This window comes from Lycorma delicatula, chromosome 2, assembly GCF_047948215.1.
Source record: "Lycorma delicatula isolate Av1 chromosome 2, ASM4794821v1, whole genome shotgun sequence".
Lineage (NCBI taxonomy): Eukaryota > Metazoa > Arthropoda > Insecta > Hemiptera > Fulgoridae > Lycorma > Lycorma delicatula.
The window spans coordinates 180,008,974-180,026,220 of NC_134456.1; positions in this window are offsets into that span (position 1 = coordinate 180,008,974).

Here is a 17,247-nt window from a genome sequence, read left to right on the forward strand (position 1 = left end):
ACCTCCTGGTAAGAGCGGAAACCCTGGTCAAGGTTGGAGCGTTTCATTTTCAGAAAAATTTGCAACATTCAAGTGGGCTGCAAATAAACTGACACCGTAAATATTTTTATACAAATAACTTATTTAGTGGTGTACGGTTTTTAATGAAATGTAGTTTTCAAAGAAAAGTTTTTTGAAATTTGAACAAGTAGTATTTTTATAAATGTTTCTACCCCTAAATACACTGTCTCAATATGCCCCCATTCCATGGGTCAGAATTACCGATTTAATAATATTAGATCAAAACATTCCTAGGTACAAAACTACGTAGAAGAGCCTAGAACATATTCGCACGTAATGACACTTGGAATAAATCAAGGTAACAATTGTTATTTGGCAATAACATAATGAAGATATTTTTATTGTCTTTATTTCCTTTCTGTGTAGGAGTAGGAAACTTAAAATTCCTACGAATTTCTGGTAAGCGTTGTCTGTCTACACTATTCAAAGAGCTGATAATACCATTCCGCAAGTTAAAGCAACCATCGGCTGATGACCAAATATTAAGTATATTCTATTACGAATCTGACATTACCTTGGATTTAATTTTCATGAAATCATAATAGTTGTCTTTCTTTCGAAATATAGAAATAAATAAAATAAGTAGCAACAATAATATTAAGAATCATAAATTAAACACTGTAAACAAATCATTTTAAAATCGTTTGATACATTTCAAACCAAACTATGTACTTGGGGGGGCAAAATCTTTGCCGATGAATTTTGTCAGCTTAATAACTTAACTGTGAATATGTGTATTTATGAATTTCTATTAAATGATATTTCACACCCAGTATATTTATTTTCTTTAAAATGTTATAATACATTTGCTTCTCTGTATTACTTCAGATCGGATCGAATATTTATATAAACATTTATATAATATTTATATTTATTCAATATTTATATTTATATTCAATTTTTAAAAGAGATCGGGAGGCTGATTTGAAAAGATTTCCTAACTCATGAATTTATAACTGCAAAGGGTACATTTTTTGATTTTCATTATTTTTAAATAATTAATAATCAACTACAAAAAGTAATCGCAATAAGAAAAATGTTGGTCTTACGGTGTATCCCGAAGCAAAAATTACGATGTAAAAAAGGATTTAAAAACTCTTTCTTTATTTTCAACTTCTCCGTCAATTACCTCCGTTTAGATTAATAATAATAATACCAAACTTTATGGAGATATTAAAGAAAAAAACTTATGTATAGCAGAATTACACGTTAAATATTTGGAAGCAATTTTCTTGAATATGTGTTTTGATTGCTGAATGAATCTTCTGATTGAAGAAAAATTTCATAGGCAACGAAAATTCTAGATATTTTAATTTAGTATCAGTTTGAATTAGACGATGTTTACGTCGGAAAAATATGAGTACTTAATTAACTAACATTTTGTTAAGAATTTATAACAGGAGCGATACCGTATAACGCAATGAGTGATAATTATTAGAATGTATGTACTCGTGTATAATCTGAAAATTATCAGGAGAAAATATTATCTTTTTCCTTGGTTTTCCAAGTGAATTAACAGATTAAGTATATGTAAATAAAATATTAAGTACTAAGTAAAAATTATAAAATAAACCTCGTTTTTAAAAGACAAACACATCTGATATGAAAATAAACCGGTTTACTAAAACTTATTCGGGTAAATTATAATCATTTAAAATATAATTAACGGAAGGATTACGGTTTAAAAAAAAGTTATGTTGATGAATAAAATAATTGCTCGCAACATCGAGTCGAGGTAACCTATAAATAATAACACAACAACGATATTGAATTAGCATTTACGAAAAGTTATCTCGCTAACTATATACTGCGGATAGGCAATAAATTAATGAACAATATAAACTCTGATACGATTATAATCATTAAACAAGGCGGAAAACACAAGTGATTTATATAATCCACACTCCACACGGAATAGCTAGGGATTAAATACGAGCTAATCCGATACAGACTGTAATCAGTAACAAATAACTTTTCACGGAACGAAATTCATAAGAGAAGGGATAAAAGAAGAGAAAGAAGGGTAAATGAAGACAGACAGACGTAACGAGGAAGCTAGATTAATTTCAAGAATAAAAACAGACCGTTGAGTGGTTATCGGTTGAAAAACAGTAAGATAAAGAAGATGAAGAAGAGGAGGTAGAAATTCTATTGTGAAAAGCGGGGATAAGAAGAAGGGAAGGAGAACAGGAAGTCGAGGAGTGGGATTCTAGTTTAATTGAGGACCCTATCTAAGGGCGAGTCGCGTACGCGGACGTGAGATCAGTAGATCCACCATTCGACCGACTCGACCGTTCTCAACCCTTCTTCTACCGAACTGCCTGCTGTTCATGTATAGTTTAGAGAATCAGAAATGCTGCAGGCGCAGTAACCGAAGAGAAATTAACTGGAAACAAGAATAAAGCACAATTGCGCCTCAAAACAAAATACAAAACAACTAAAAAATCGATAACCAGTCTATCGATTACCTACATATCATTCATGTGATAGCTACTTATCAAAATTTTAATTATATTTTTATTTTTTTTTTATGCTATACAATATATAGTTAAAGATGTTTCCTGAACAAACAGCATATCGTTAATACTACCATATATAGCAATCTTAATGTAACCAATTTATACAATACTATATACTTGCACCAAAACATTTACGAATGAAGATTCAAATTGTTCATTTTCAGTATTAATTTTTAAAAAATGTATCTTATTCCTCCCCAAAAATCTTCCAGTACTTCGGAATTACACCAAATTTCTCCCAGTTAAAGTATGATTAAATGATAAAGCTACCTTATTCTAATTCTACAGAAAATGCTTTTAAAAAAATAATTCGTAATGCCAGTGTAATTAAATCTGTAAACGTAGAAAAGCTATAACTAAGAACAACAAATATTTATTACCGGTATGTCTATTAGTTTGAAAATATTGTAGAATTATCGGTATTAAAATAAATCTGCTGGTTCTTAATTACTGGTAGGTTACAGTGTAATAAGCTTCGAGCTGGTATAATTACCCTACAGAGTTAAAGCAGCATATGAAATATGTTGTTTCACAACATAATCGGATTCATTTACTCATAGCTTATACTATTTGTTTAGTCTTTATTACAGCTGTAATGTAGATATCCGAGGCGCAAGAAGCATTTATCACTGCCGATTTTTCTGAACGTAATGATGTTCACTATATAGCCAATCCCTATGGTCTACAGAATGAAGATCATTTGTAGGACGTGTTACCTGCATTTTGATGTATATGAAACAGTATGTTCTATGAAAAATGCAATAGGAATCCACTTCATTCCCCTTTCTCCATTTTTAAGTAACCATGGAAAGCTTATTGTTTTTGAAAATGGATGTCATTTTTGGGAGTAACTTGCGACTCATGTCAGTTAGCCTTTGACCATTATGGACAGATAGAAAGTATTTAGAATACAAAAAAAATTGTTTGTTCCGTGTCATTGATCCTTAGACATCAGGCTACCACCGTATTGGGAAAGGCTCTCCCAATCGATTTAGTGTTGAAAGTTCGGGCGGCCATGTGGAAGTTGCGAAGAGTCAGGGAGGACTAGGTATCTGGGATGCGGTTTCGAGCCGGGCCTGTATCGGAGCGGAACGGTGATCACAATGCACCGGTTTTAAATTTCCTTCAGTTGCCCATCTCCCGCCTTCGGAGGAGGCTTTACAGCCTCACGATGGATGCATGGCAGCAAGAATGGCACACCACGACTAAGCGAAGGTGCTTGTAGAGATTTATACAGGACTTGGGGGGATGATATGCCTCTCCTTCGTTTTTAAGGGCAACGGGTGCCCAGGTGCTCTCCAACCACGCGAACTTGAAACAATATTTGTTTCAGTTCCGCCTGGCAGCTGCTAAGCTGTGCGTCAGCGGGGATGTCCAGTCGAACGAACATATGATGTTGGACTGTCCACCTCTTGTAGGGGGATAGAACTCAGCCCACCCTGGAACATAGTGGTCAAGGGGAAAATTGGCCACTCATAAGCGGCCAGTCAACGTGGCATGAGCAGCATTGTCGGACCGTGTGGGTGTTCGTTGATGCCATTTCTTTGTTCAACAGACATCAGTAGTTTATTTAAGGGCAAGACTCCTACCTCGCTGCTATAGGAAGCCACCCGAGAGTTATGGCTGTCCATCAGCCAATTAAAGCTCCAAGCGCTTCAATATTGATGGACAGGTACTTGCTGGCATTCAGCGACCAAGGCGTGGCAGCGAATTGCTGTCTTGACGAGATAAATTAAATTTATTGAATGTCATATATATTTTAGTAGTTGACGGGGTGCGCCTACCCATTTCAGAATATATGACAAGTAAGCGGTGGGACACGAAGCAAGTGATGATGTGTGGCACCATGCTTAGTTCGCTAACGCAATTAGGTAAGCTCTAGGAGCTAGTTAGGACACTGGTTGCTAAACTGATTCGAGGTTCAGTAGTCGTTTGTGGTACAGACATTCGGTCTTATGCTTTAGGGCGACCGAATGGGGCGGTGGCTTGGAGAAATGCCATGCAAATAAATCAAATAAAAAAAAATCCTTAGACATTTAAAATACTAATTAATTTTGATTATAATCGGACAAAAATGCCATGTAGGAAGGTACGGGTCACAGGGGTGACACATCTTAATATTGTAAATAAACATGCAGGTAAAATTTTCATACTTAGTACTACAAATTATCTTCTCGGATTTCAACTCATTCTATTTATCAAGATTATGTTTGTATCTGTTATTTAAATTTGTTCACAGTTTTCAGTTTACTTATCAACTTAAATGGACTTCAACAAATATATAAAGTAGGAACATCATTAGAGGAAATGTACAAATTTATAACAGAATTAATAAAGGTTATAGTGGATATTGATTACATTATTTTTATCAATTTATTAACATTACTATTAATTTTTTCAGAATTATAAGTTATTTTCTGTCTATAGAAATGTGGATTGACATACAAATTCTCTACTTTGATTTCAACTCATTCCACTTGTGAAGATTGGGTTACATCCATGTTTTCACTTGTTTCACTGTTTTATTTAACGGACATGGCAATTGGACTTCTACTAATTCATCAAATAGGAATTCCATGAGGGGTGACGTAGAAATTTCACATTTCTTATTTTCTTACTTCTGTAGTTTAGTTATAGATAAAGACTGTGGGATACGTGGTATAAGAACAGGCCTATGTGGGATAGGACTATAAAAAATACACTAATTGCTGTACCTCTGGGTTGATGTGGGGTATCAGCTAACAAAATTAAAAGTTAATTGTGTACGAACATTTTTTTATTGTCCATAAAAATCTAATGAAAACAATACATCACACTTATAAAAATATAGGTTATATCATAGTAATAAGTATTAAAAAAATTCATTTTAATATGCTTTCATTAAATAATAAAAAAAATTAACTTGAAATTGAATAATAGAATTATATATCATTTTTGTACTTAAAACAATATGCTTGATAATTAACATGCGCTAACAGCAAAACATAAAATCAGAAAGAGAATATGAAATATTGGGTTCATTACCCATTTATTCATAATTGTTTAAAGTAGGTTATACAACATTTGTTTGAAGAAAATAATTATTTCATTCCTTTTAGTTTTTTTAATTTTTTATATGTATCATTTATATTTGTTTTAAGTATAATAATTATTTGTATTTCTAATTTTTCCAAATAAATTCATTCTTTATATTATTAAATAAAAGCACATTTAAACTTTTTTTTAATTATTTTTATTTTAGACTTTTTTTCTCAGTTAAATGTAAATTTGGACATTTTTTTTTTTTACTAAATAACTGTTATTTTTGTACTTATTTTTTATAGAACTTGAGAACAATGCGCCCTCAATTATAATCAATAATTTATCTGATTTTTGAGATGTAATGTAAAACTCTTTTCAGTTAGGAATATCCTGATGTTATTCCGACCCATTCATAATCTGATCTTGAACGCAGTGAGTAACAAGAAGGAAGCTCTATCTTTTGTCCAGCGTTCATTGCTTTCTGTGCTGGTTGTTGGAAGTGTTGTTCATTCATTGGTCTCGCACATATCTCGTCTTCTTGGTCGAAATCTTCAGGGTGTGTGTCTTCATTGAGTATTTCAAATGCATGAATTTGGTTCAGTTAATTCTCAATTTGTTGGTTATGTGGTCACAAAGTCACAATGCATCTTATTAAGGCTTTCAATTCATTTAATGCTGTACGCCAGCTATGCCGTTGAACTTTTCAAGTGTTTTAGGTACAAATGTAAATCTTCTACATTCCATTTTCACCTTTCATCTTTCTACATGCAGAAATTGTTGTTTTATCACGTTCATATTCAAACATAGATAAAGCATAAAATAGGTAATCATTTCTATGGAATCTATATCTTTTAAAAAATTTCAAAATTGAACATAATCCAAAGGGCTAATTTTCACTTATCTAATGGTTCTCAGAAACCAATTACAAAAAATTGAACCAAAAAGACCATCCAAAATCTTCTGATCTTAATTCATGTTCAACATTAACAATATTGCCTACAGTTTTTTTGAAGTATTTTGTTACAATCATCAGATACGTTGAATTCTTCAACATCTGGTTGTGGACCTAATACATATTGTATTCTTCAGAAGATGTTTGATTATGATGTGAACTCAAATCAATTTCTGCTTCATTGTTACCTCTCTTTTGTTTTAAGATAAGTTATTAATCAGCACAAACTTTTATGTTATTAATAGTGAAGTGCATATTTCCAGTCTGTTGATTGTTTACACAAACAGTTGAGTTCTGTGATTATCACATTCTATTATACATGCTCTGTCATTATCCCTTGTAAAATGCATGATTCCATGTGACTTTGATGTAGAATTAAAATTCCAGCCTTAAGTTGATTTAAAAACTACTCAATGCTTCATTCAACATCATTCCATTATTGTAGTTTTATTCAGTTTATTTTGGAGATTTCTGAAAAAATCAGTTTCATCATCATAGTCTAGAAATTCATGTCAAACACTATAAAATCTTCTTTAATGACTACAAAATTTTGCACTTCTAAGTATCCACATTCATCAATAGCATATGCATTTTGATTAGTTTCTGTTAGAATTCTGATTTCTGACTAGAGTCGATGTCCTGCAATCATCTACTAGAGAGTTTTTAGATCATCTGTCTGGTGAATAAATATAAGCTCTCACTATATTCGCACTTCACAGTATTGAGTTCCAGTAAATCTAGAAGCAAATACATCTTATCATTTTGGTTCCATGATACTAGAAAAATTTTTGATATGTCTTTGATTTGTTTATGAGCATCATCCCGATGTTCAAGTTCGGCATTTGGTTTCTGTTGTGTTCAACAATCTTTATGAGGTCTTGTTCAGCAATATGTACTTCATGATCTATAATTATGTCTTTGTATAGGGGATTATTTCCAGCAAATAATATTGCTTACCTCATAATCCATACTGTCTGTACTGTCCATCGAATTACTACTTTGATGAACAGTATTATTCTTGATAATACAGGGTGTGACTTTTAAATAACGAGATTAATCTGCTACAGAAGAACTGCACATGTGCCAAATTCATATGATCGATAGCTGTGTAGCATGAACCCTTCTCTTTCCATTGTTGCCTCTCTAGTTTCTGTAGACACATTGGTCTGGCCCTGATCTTTGTTTGGATAACATCTGCTTTTTTGTTTTACCGAAAAAATTATAAGTGTTTTACTAGAGCAAAGAACTGTCGTGAAATTTCAAATGAAACTTGGAAAACCCATTACTGAAACTTATTTTTTATTAAAAAAAAGTATATAGCAATGAATGCTTATCATGAACGTGGGTTTTTGAGTGGTTTAAGCATTTCCAAAATGGCCGAGAAGATGTTCGCCCAGGTTGCCCTTCCAGGTCAAAAACGGATAAATACTGTAAAAATTGGTAAGCTGATCCGATCTGACCATCAGTTATCTATTCTTGTCTTTACTCAAGAACCCTGCTCAACTCTGTGAAAAAATAAGAAAAAACGATCCGAATTGTGAAAGAAAAAGTCATGGGTTTTTCATCTGGACAACGCACTCACACTACATTGTCTGTCAAGAATTTTTTCTAACCAAATATAACATCCCAGTGATTGACCATCCACCTTATTCACCTAACCTGGCACCATGTGACTTTTGTTGGTTCCCCAAGGTCAAATCTGCATTAAAAGGAACAAGATTTTAGACCGTTGAAGTTGTGAAAGAAAAAGCAACACCTGTCATGAAGAGTTCACAGGAGAAGACTTCCAGCACTGTATCGAAAAATGGATAATTTGCATAGAGCGTTGTAGGGATAGAGGAGGGGTGTATATTGAAAGGAGTAATAACTAAATATGTAAAAATTTTAAATAAAATATTTTACAGCAATAGTCTCATTATTTAATAGTTACTCCTCGTAATCTTTGTTCTGTAGAGACAATTGTTTCAAAACAACAGGTTGTATGCCTTGGTCCAAGCAATTCCACTAATCTTTCTACGGTACAGTAATTTTACGTGTGAGGTCGTTTTACATTTAGGGGTGGTCAGGAAGTCCCTTTACACTAGTTATGAAATGATTAGGATATGTGCAGTTTACCTTCTATGCATCTAAAATGCCTGTGTGGGTTTCACCATGTTCAAAGCACAGCTGTATGCGCCTCCATGTCCGGTTGTATATCTGCAACAGCATATCAGGGGTGATCATTTCAAACGCTGACCGAACTTCTGATCATTTCAACTGATTTTCCGATCAGCGATTCGGAAAATTTTCATTGAGGCCTCTGCAGACATTCAAAGTAAAATGCGCTGGAGCATCGTCTTGCTGAAACGTAATGATGTCAACGATCCCTTTTGCCGTTAATTCCGGAAGCAACCACTCTCAATTATTCTCAGATAACTACGCCATCGAAAAAATAAGGACCAAGGAGATGTTCAGCGGTCATCCAAACCCAATTCAAAAAATTGAGGATTGTCTTTCACCCAGAAAAAAAATTTGGGTTATTATAGCTTCCATAATCGCACATTCGTCTGAGAACATGACGATGTTTTTTATCCTTTGCTCCCGGAAAGCATTCAAGCAATAAATGACATGTAAAAACACGTCGATCAAAGTCATTGCCACTCAACTCATTAACTGGAGCTGGACGAAAACATTTAACTTTCAAGTCCTTCCGCATATGGTATCGCATTATTGATCTTGGGATGCCTAACCCTGTAGAACGTTTGCGAATTGATTTGATTGGCGATTTGAATCGATACCGCCACAGCAGCACACGTCTCAGCTCCAGTGCTCAGCCTCCCACTGCGTGGGTATCAAGAATACTTCCTGTTGCAAAAGCCTTCTTCTCCCATCTCAGTAACGTTTGCCGTGATAGTGACGATTTCCCAAAACGCATAAAGAAATCATTCATAATGTTTTCCAATGTATGGACGTTCGTGGACCACATACAAGCTAACAAACACTCTTCGACAATGAACGCACTCATATCCTCTATCGTTCCACACTCGACTACGACTAAGGTCATTCCACCACGAATGAACACACTGGACAATCTTCCCACACGGCTTACTCTCTCCTCCTTTTCCAGCAGCAGTGAGCGATTTCAACAGTGAAAAGCGACAGCAGTAGAGGCCAATTAAGCTGGATTTATTACAGAGTAAAGGACTTCCCGCCCATACCTAGAACATAGAAGAATTTTCGATTTTTGCCGTAAATCATGAGGTTGTTATGATTTAGCTGGTGTTGTAAGTTCAGAAAATTTGGATAATATATTTTGTACATACTTCACATAACATGTCACAAAATGCATTGTTTTTTCAAGTGTCTATGGCAATCCTTAATATCGCTCGATTAAAAGAATTTGTCCGTCTTAACAAATAAAATATTTCAATCTAAAAGAATGAAAACCAAATGATTTTTTTTGTTAAATTATATTAATGATAACATCAACTAATTTTTTAATTAGTTAATTTAATCATTAAAATTTTACAAAATAAAAATTTACAGATTAGAAATTCATTCATGCAATGGTATACAAATAACAATATATATATAAATCACATAATAGAATGTTAATACTTAAAATCACATTATAATTAATACACAGAATTACTTATTAAATTAATCACTCAAGAATTCAGAAAACTGAAACAATGATACTACAGTACAGAAACGAGAAATCAGATGAACACACCTATGAATAATTTCTTCCAAAATATCTAAACAATATTACACAACACTGATGCACTCTCAACCAAAACCAGCAATTTCAAACCGGCAGCAACATGCATTACGCATAGAACAGGCCATGAAGTATCAGCAATGGAACAGAAGTTATTCCAGAGTACGTCGAACTCACAGCTACTAATAATAGCTGTACGAAGAGCTATTCCTCTATTGACATGCGTTACAGTAATGATCGACTTCGAATTTCGTGCATTTATTTTCATTGTTTCCAACAAATTTTCTTTCTCTTTTGGATTATATGAAGTTAGTAGATCTTATCTTAGGAACTACTGACCAACTCAATTCTTGCTAGATTTATTAGATTTTATTATTAACAATTCATTACTATTTGTGGCTGTATTTTATGTCTCTTACACAATTATTTTGTATATGTAAGAAGAGACTTTTAAAGGATAACTAGCCCTATTTTGAACAATAAAAATCGATTAATTAATCCTCGGAGTTTTGTAACGTTAAGAAACACCGAACAGAACTATAAATCGATGTATCAAATGTCCCTCTCCACCTGTTTAACCAATCTGGTATAATGATATTATTATTGTAAGAATCTTCGCATTAGTTTTAATTTAGTTTAAAACCCATTTTAATTAAAAGAAGTATATTAATAATTACAATTTTCAGAAACACACTTAATTATAATTATATTTAAAATTGGAAAAAGACTTATGAATTGCATAAAGTGGAAGAACATAAAAACCACCAATTAATTCGTACACCGTATCTAATTTTATGGTAATTAGTATAAAGATGTACGGAAACATTTTTATCAGTATGTTAATAAAAAAAATATATAATTTCAACTTTTTAACAATCGCCATTTAATTATAGAATAATGTAAAATTATTGATAATTTAAAAACCTTACTTCTTGCAAGACAAATTTTTATTAAAAAATTTAAGTACTTTCTTTATTATTATTAAATGTAATATTATTACGAATATAAAATACGATTTCAAGAATATCCTTTTATTCCGTTTAAATTGCAATTTATTTTTATCAAAAGTTTTTAATTTAATGACAAGTCAGTAACGACATTAAAGGTAGTAAGTAATATTCTGGGTATGGAAGGGATTCAATAATAAAATCAATTATATGATAAATCATCGAGTAAACAGAAGCGAAAAATTAAGAGGAAAAAGAAAAAAGGGATGAAAAAGATGTTAATAAAAAATTTTAGACTGTCCGGCCAACAGAGCCTTCAATTCATCAAAGCAAGCTAGCTTTATTAAATTTAAATTTCAAAACAGGGAGAGAAAAAAAAGGAAGAAAACGCCAAGGAGCTTCTTCTGTTATAGGTATTCTTGGATTATTTTGAGCAGCCTTTTGTTAGGACTTAATGAACTCCGTTCTGCAAAGACTGCTTATACTTGCTTTCTTCTTTTACCTCTTCCTCAAACTGCATAAGCTAGCCTACCTCCTTATATATATAAAACACACACACACACACACACACAAACAAACAAACAAACTTATCATAAAGTATATAGAAACGTGTGTGTGTGTGTATACACACACACACACACACACACACACGACAGTTGCAACAAACTCATCTCGAAGTTACACACACACCAGCCAATCTATTCACACACAGCAACCTTTATTTCGTTATAGCCAATGTTACGTTAATATTAAATTTGGTCAATATCATTTTATAACACGGAAAACCTTTTCTTCATTGTATATGGAATAAATTATTAGTAGATCTGGTAAATATAAACCGTACGGTTAACAAATTCTCATATTTTAGTGCGCGAACACGCGCGTGCACTAAAGAATTAATATCGGTTTTTCAAACATCACAGAAAATTAGTCAAATTAAATTCAAGGAAACTTATAGGATGAATAATAATGACCAAGATTAAAATTTAGATATACATGCATGTCGGGTCCAATACAACCAAACGATTGTAGACGACCTCACACAAGACACCATATCAAGTCTTTCCCAAATAAAAAAGCTCGACACATTGGAGCTTACTAGGCTCAAAGTTAGAAGTTAAGTAGTTTCCAGTCACCTTCTTCACTGTACTGAACACTGTTCGCAACAGTACGCGGAGTCCACCGCAATGCTCTTGATATTTAATCCTAAAAGTGATACCTCCACTCACTTCATCACAGGGTATGGCTGAAAATGACCATAATTATCCTCAGGAAAAGCCTGAAGCTTTTATAGGATTTTATATAACGTTACAAACTTTCCTTGAACGACGTTTGCTGAAGATAAATAAGTCCGCTCATTTAAATTCTAACCTGATCTAAACATAATAAAAATCTAAATTAATGTTAAAGAAGTAAACTCCGACCGTTCTAGTGATCAAAACGCATTGATCCTAACAGATAAAATTTATTGTTATACCTATAGCAACGTGAAACTTGCATAAATATGTCTATGTACTTTTGCATTCGTTCTGTTAGTGTTTTTACACATGTGTAGTAGTCTGAGTGTTGGCTAATTGAATAGCCTTCACGTTGTTTGCCGGTGCAATATCGTAATCCATGCCTGAAATATACGAAAAATCTTTATAAGGTTTCCGAAAATTCGATAACACTCTGGTATCTGGAAATATAATTTCACTTTTTTCGAGAACATTCTGAGGAAATATCCCTTAACTTTTCACGGCATATACCGCTAGAGGCCTATTTCTAGAAATAATGAAGACTGAATTCATACTTTTTTCACCAAAACATTATTCGTAAATTTCTGAAGGACAGTTACAGTTACAAAAAATAAACACACAAACTTCGCATGAAGTATTTTTCCATTCCGTTGTACTGTGAAGATCTACGTCAAACAATTCAGTACAAAATATTCATGAAGCTTAATCGTTCTCAAAAATCTGTAAAATTACAAATTAGTTGAGATGATTTTTAGTTCTGCATTCGCTCACTACATCGTAACCCGATTTCAGTTTCTTATATGCCTTTAAAAAGGCAAAAATATCGAAAAAATAAAAAATAATATTTAATCTCAATTATTAACGCTAGTTTTATACGGATTTCTTGATTTAATTATTGTTAAATTTATACTAACAGAAACATTTTATTCGATGAATAAAAATCCATACCGGTATAAAATCCGACACTAATATAACGGCAACATTTTTTTAGGAACCAGGAACCAATATGGAAAATCTTACGGGCTAAAACCTATAATTTTTTAAATTACGCAAAATTGAAAGCGATTGCGATTATTCATTAATAACTGCGATCTTAAAAGCGATTAACTCGATTGCGGAGAACTCGAAAATGGCAATATAGATTTTCATAACTACGAAATTTAACATTTTTCCTTATCAAGTGAGTCATATTGTATAAGTGAGTCACCACATAACCAATTAAATTAAAAAACTAGCAGACCGTGGTTATTAAACTTTCTCCAGATAATAAGATACTTTTGAGCCATATTGTCGTGCGACATATAGTTTCTGGAAAACAATAAAAAGTTTTGTTGAATAATTAAATTTAAACTAGAAACCACAGAAAACACTTTATCCAGTTTTTCCCGTAATTGTTTCGTGACCGTAAAGGCTACGGTTCGTATCTTAACCGCCTGACCTAACTTCTTCTGTATGTAATACAATTTTTCTATACACATATAAAAATGTGTACGATCTAAGAACAATCTTGCAGAAAGTTAAATATGTTTTAAGTAATACTTGATAATCAGAAGTTTTGGTTAATATTTATACGTAACTTGTTACAAAAAAAGTTTTAAAATAAAGGTAATAAATAAAGGTAAATAATAGATAAGAAAATCAAACAGAAAATACTGAAAAAAATCCAAAAACTACAATGGAGAGAAGGATTTAAGAAAACTGATGAAGTCATTTTTTTTCAGTCGACTAAGTATTGTGTAATTCAAATTAAAAGTTAACTCCTAAAAGCATAACAAACAATTAATATAATATAATATATGAAAGGGAATATGAATCAGGAAGAAATAATAATAATAATATAATCGTGAGCAAATTCTTAAGACCGAATTATAAGTATATTAATCAAAATGAAAACAGCTATAACAGTCGTATTAAATCATTGAAATAAATGCTAGCGTGAATTTACTGCTTCATTCCGTAGGAGCAGACTGCATGTAATATATAATAATAATAGGGTTATATACAGTCGGTTCAGTAAGAACTAGGTTTCTTACCGACAGTAGTGGTGGCGATGAAGAAGGTAAAGAAGAAGGTCGGTGGGAGGCGGTACGAAAAGCGGGGAGACGAGGAAGAACTTTAAGTTATATTGCTTCAGTGCAAACAATGGTGCTGCAATATTACAGCGATTCCGTCTTACAAGTAATTTTTCTTTTGTTTTACAAACAAAAGGATTACAACTGACTAACTAATTCACTTGCAATTGTAGGAATTTTGAAGTTTATCATTTCCAGTTTTTATGATTAATCAGCCAAAATGTTCATCGCGTTTAATAGGTTATTTTATTACTTATTAATGATTACAAATCCTTCAATACAGTATCGTGTAGATTATATCAATAGTAAAAAAAAATTATAAATTTGTATTTTGTTAATGAAATTTTATTTTTAAATGTACCACAATATTCTTAAAAAAATGACATGTTTTTATGACCGCAGAATTATCGTTAACACCGCGTAATATTTTATCTGTAACCAAACGCAAATGACGAAGAAAAAAAAATTGTATTACATTAAAACGAAGGTAAACTTTTCAAATTACTATTACAGAAACTGCGAGCGAGTAGTTACCACAGTTTCTCGAAAAAAAAAAGATTGTAAAAGCAAAGAAAATTCCTTTTCGCGTTGACGTTAAGCGAGGAAACGGTAAGGAAAAATTTGGTATGAAAACTACTTGCCTACCTTTCCTGGACCGACTCTTCCAGACTGCAGAGACTACGGATAATATTAGATAAACCTGTAAGCGTAGTCCCCTTAATTAAACTCCACGGAAGGGTTTACAACAAGACATTTCTCAAACGACTGTTTAAACATTTTTTTGAAAGAAACTGATGGTTAAATCCTGTAAGCTTCAGCCCGAGCAGATTAACAACATTAACGGTAAAAAAATTCGTCTTCATTTCCGTCGAAGGTTGAAATAAACGGCTTCGTAGAATTACTCATTTATACCGATGAAGCGATATTCGTGTAGGTGGATCTGTGAATTTCCATGTGACGGAAAATCTGTATGCAATTACTAAACGTCTGCGACACTCGGAACATGCGTACGCGTGATATTTCAAAGAAGAAGGCAGCCGGATCATTTTTGTTAGCAAAGTATATCTATTAGGGAAATTTGACTTACCGAAAAACTGGCTGTAACTGTAGCTTGATAAAGACAGGGATGATGATTACGTTCACAAAGGAAGCTGTTCTACCCTCTCCCCGTTATTAACAGAGCGCTAAGGAATCTCAATGAAAACTTATCACAATTGTTGAACAGGAAGGGCTGAACGTGATGATAAAATAATGCTGAAGATCAACTGATTATCAAGCAATTTTTTGTTATGGGGAATCGTGAAAGATACTGTGTCTGTACCTTCCACATTATTAACCTAACGGATCTTCGAAACCGTGTACTTTTGCTGTAATGTTTATTGTCCATGACCTAACTATCATGAATATGGTACAAAATGGAGAATTTTTTAGATAATTTCCGCATCAAATGAAACGTGATAAATTGCAATGAATCAATGTTTTTAAAACAAATCTAATTTATTATTAAAATAGATTATTCACGGTATAGAACTATCACTTATATGGGAACTCAAGCCCACCGGGCTGGTCTAGAGATTAACTCGTCATCGCAAATCAGCTGATTTCAAAGTCGAGAGTTCTAAGGTTCAAATCCTAGTAATGGTAGTTAGCTACTTTTATACGGATTTGAATACTCGGTAGATACCGATGTTCTTTGGTGGTTGGGTTTCAATTAACCACACATCTCAGGAATGGTCGACCTCAGACTGTACAAGACGATTTACATACATACATTTCAACCAATTCAGTCTCTGAAGTAATACCTTACGGTGGTTCCGAAGGCTAAACGGAAAAGTGAAATAGATCGGCTTGCCGATACCCGAAATAATTTCATATCAGAGGCGGTTACTGGAACACATGATGACGTAACATTCGTAAATTTTGTATGTAATACTACAGTTCCTCTAACGGAAATTCAAAAAGGGTATAATTTGAATAGCTTTAAACTGAAAATATAGATTTTTCCTTTAAGGGTTTTGTGAAAATTGTTTTAAAGTATTACAAATATGTATAGTAAGTTATTATTTCATAAACGTTAAAACATTTCATAAAAAAATATGAATCCTAAGAGAAATTTATTTCAAAAATTATATATAAATATATTTAAAAATTATAAACAAAAGTTTTTTTATGACGAATTCAATAAAAACTGCTTATATATGGTTAAAATACGAGTAAGTAAGAAAAGAAACTAACGAATTCTATATAAAAATTAAAAATGAAATTTGTTTATTGCTTCCTTGTACGAAGTAAAGGAAGTTTGTAATCGTGAAAAATTTCGGTTTTCAGTTTTCAACGGAAATATTCATTTTGACTAGTCTCGGCGTGACGTCTATACGTACGTGCACGTATCTCGCATAATTCAAAAATGATTAGCCGTAGGATGTTGAAATTTTGGATTTAGGACTGTTGTAACATCTAGTGTGCACTTTCCCTTTTGATTGCAATCGACTGAATCAAAAGCGGACAAAAAAGCTCAAAATCCAAAATTTTTTTAACTGCAGTAATAAGTCATTCAATGATGACTTATTTCAACGACAGCATTTCAACGACATGTTATAAGTGGAACTTATTTTTATTGGTTCCACAATTACAGCCAGATAGAATTTTAATTAATGAAATATTTTGATCTTATACAAGGGGAGGCACATCGGCTCGAATCCGCCTTCATTTCCTTTTTTTAAATATTTTTTTTAAAA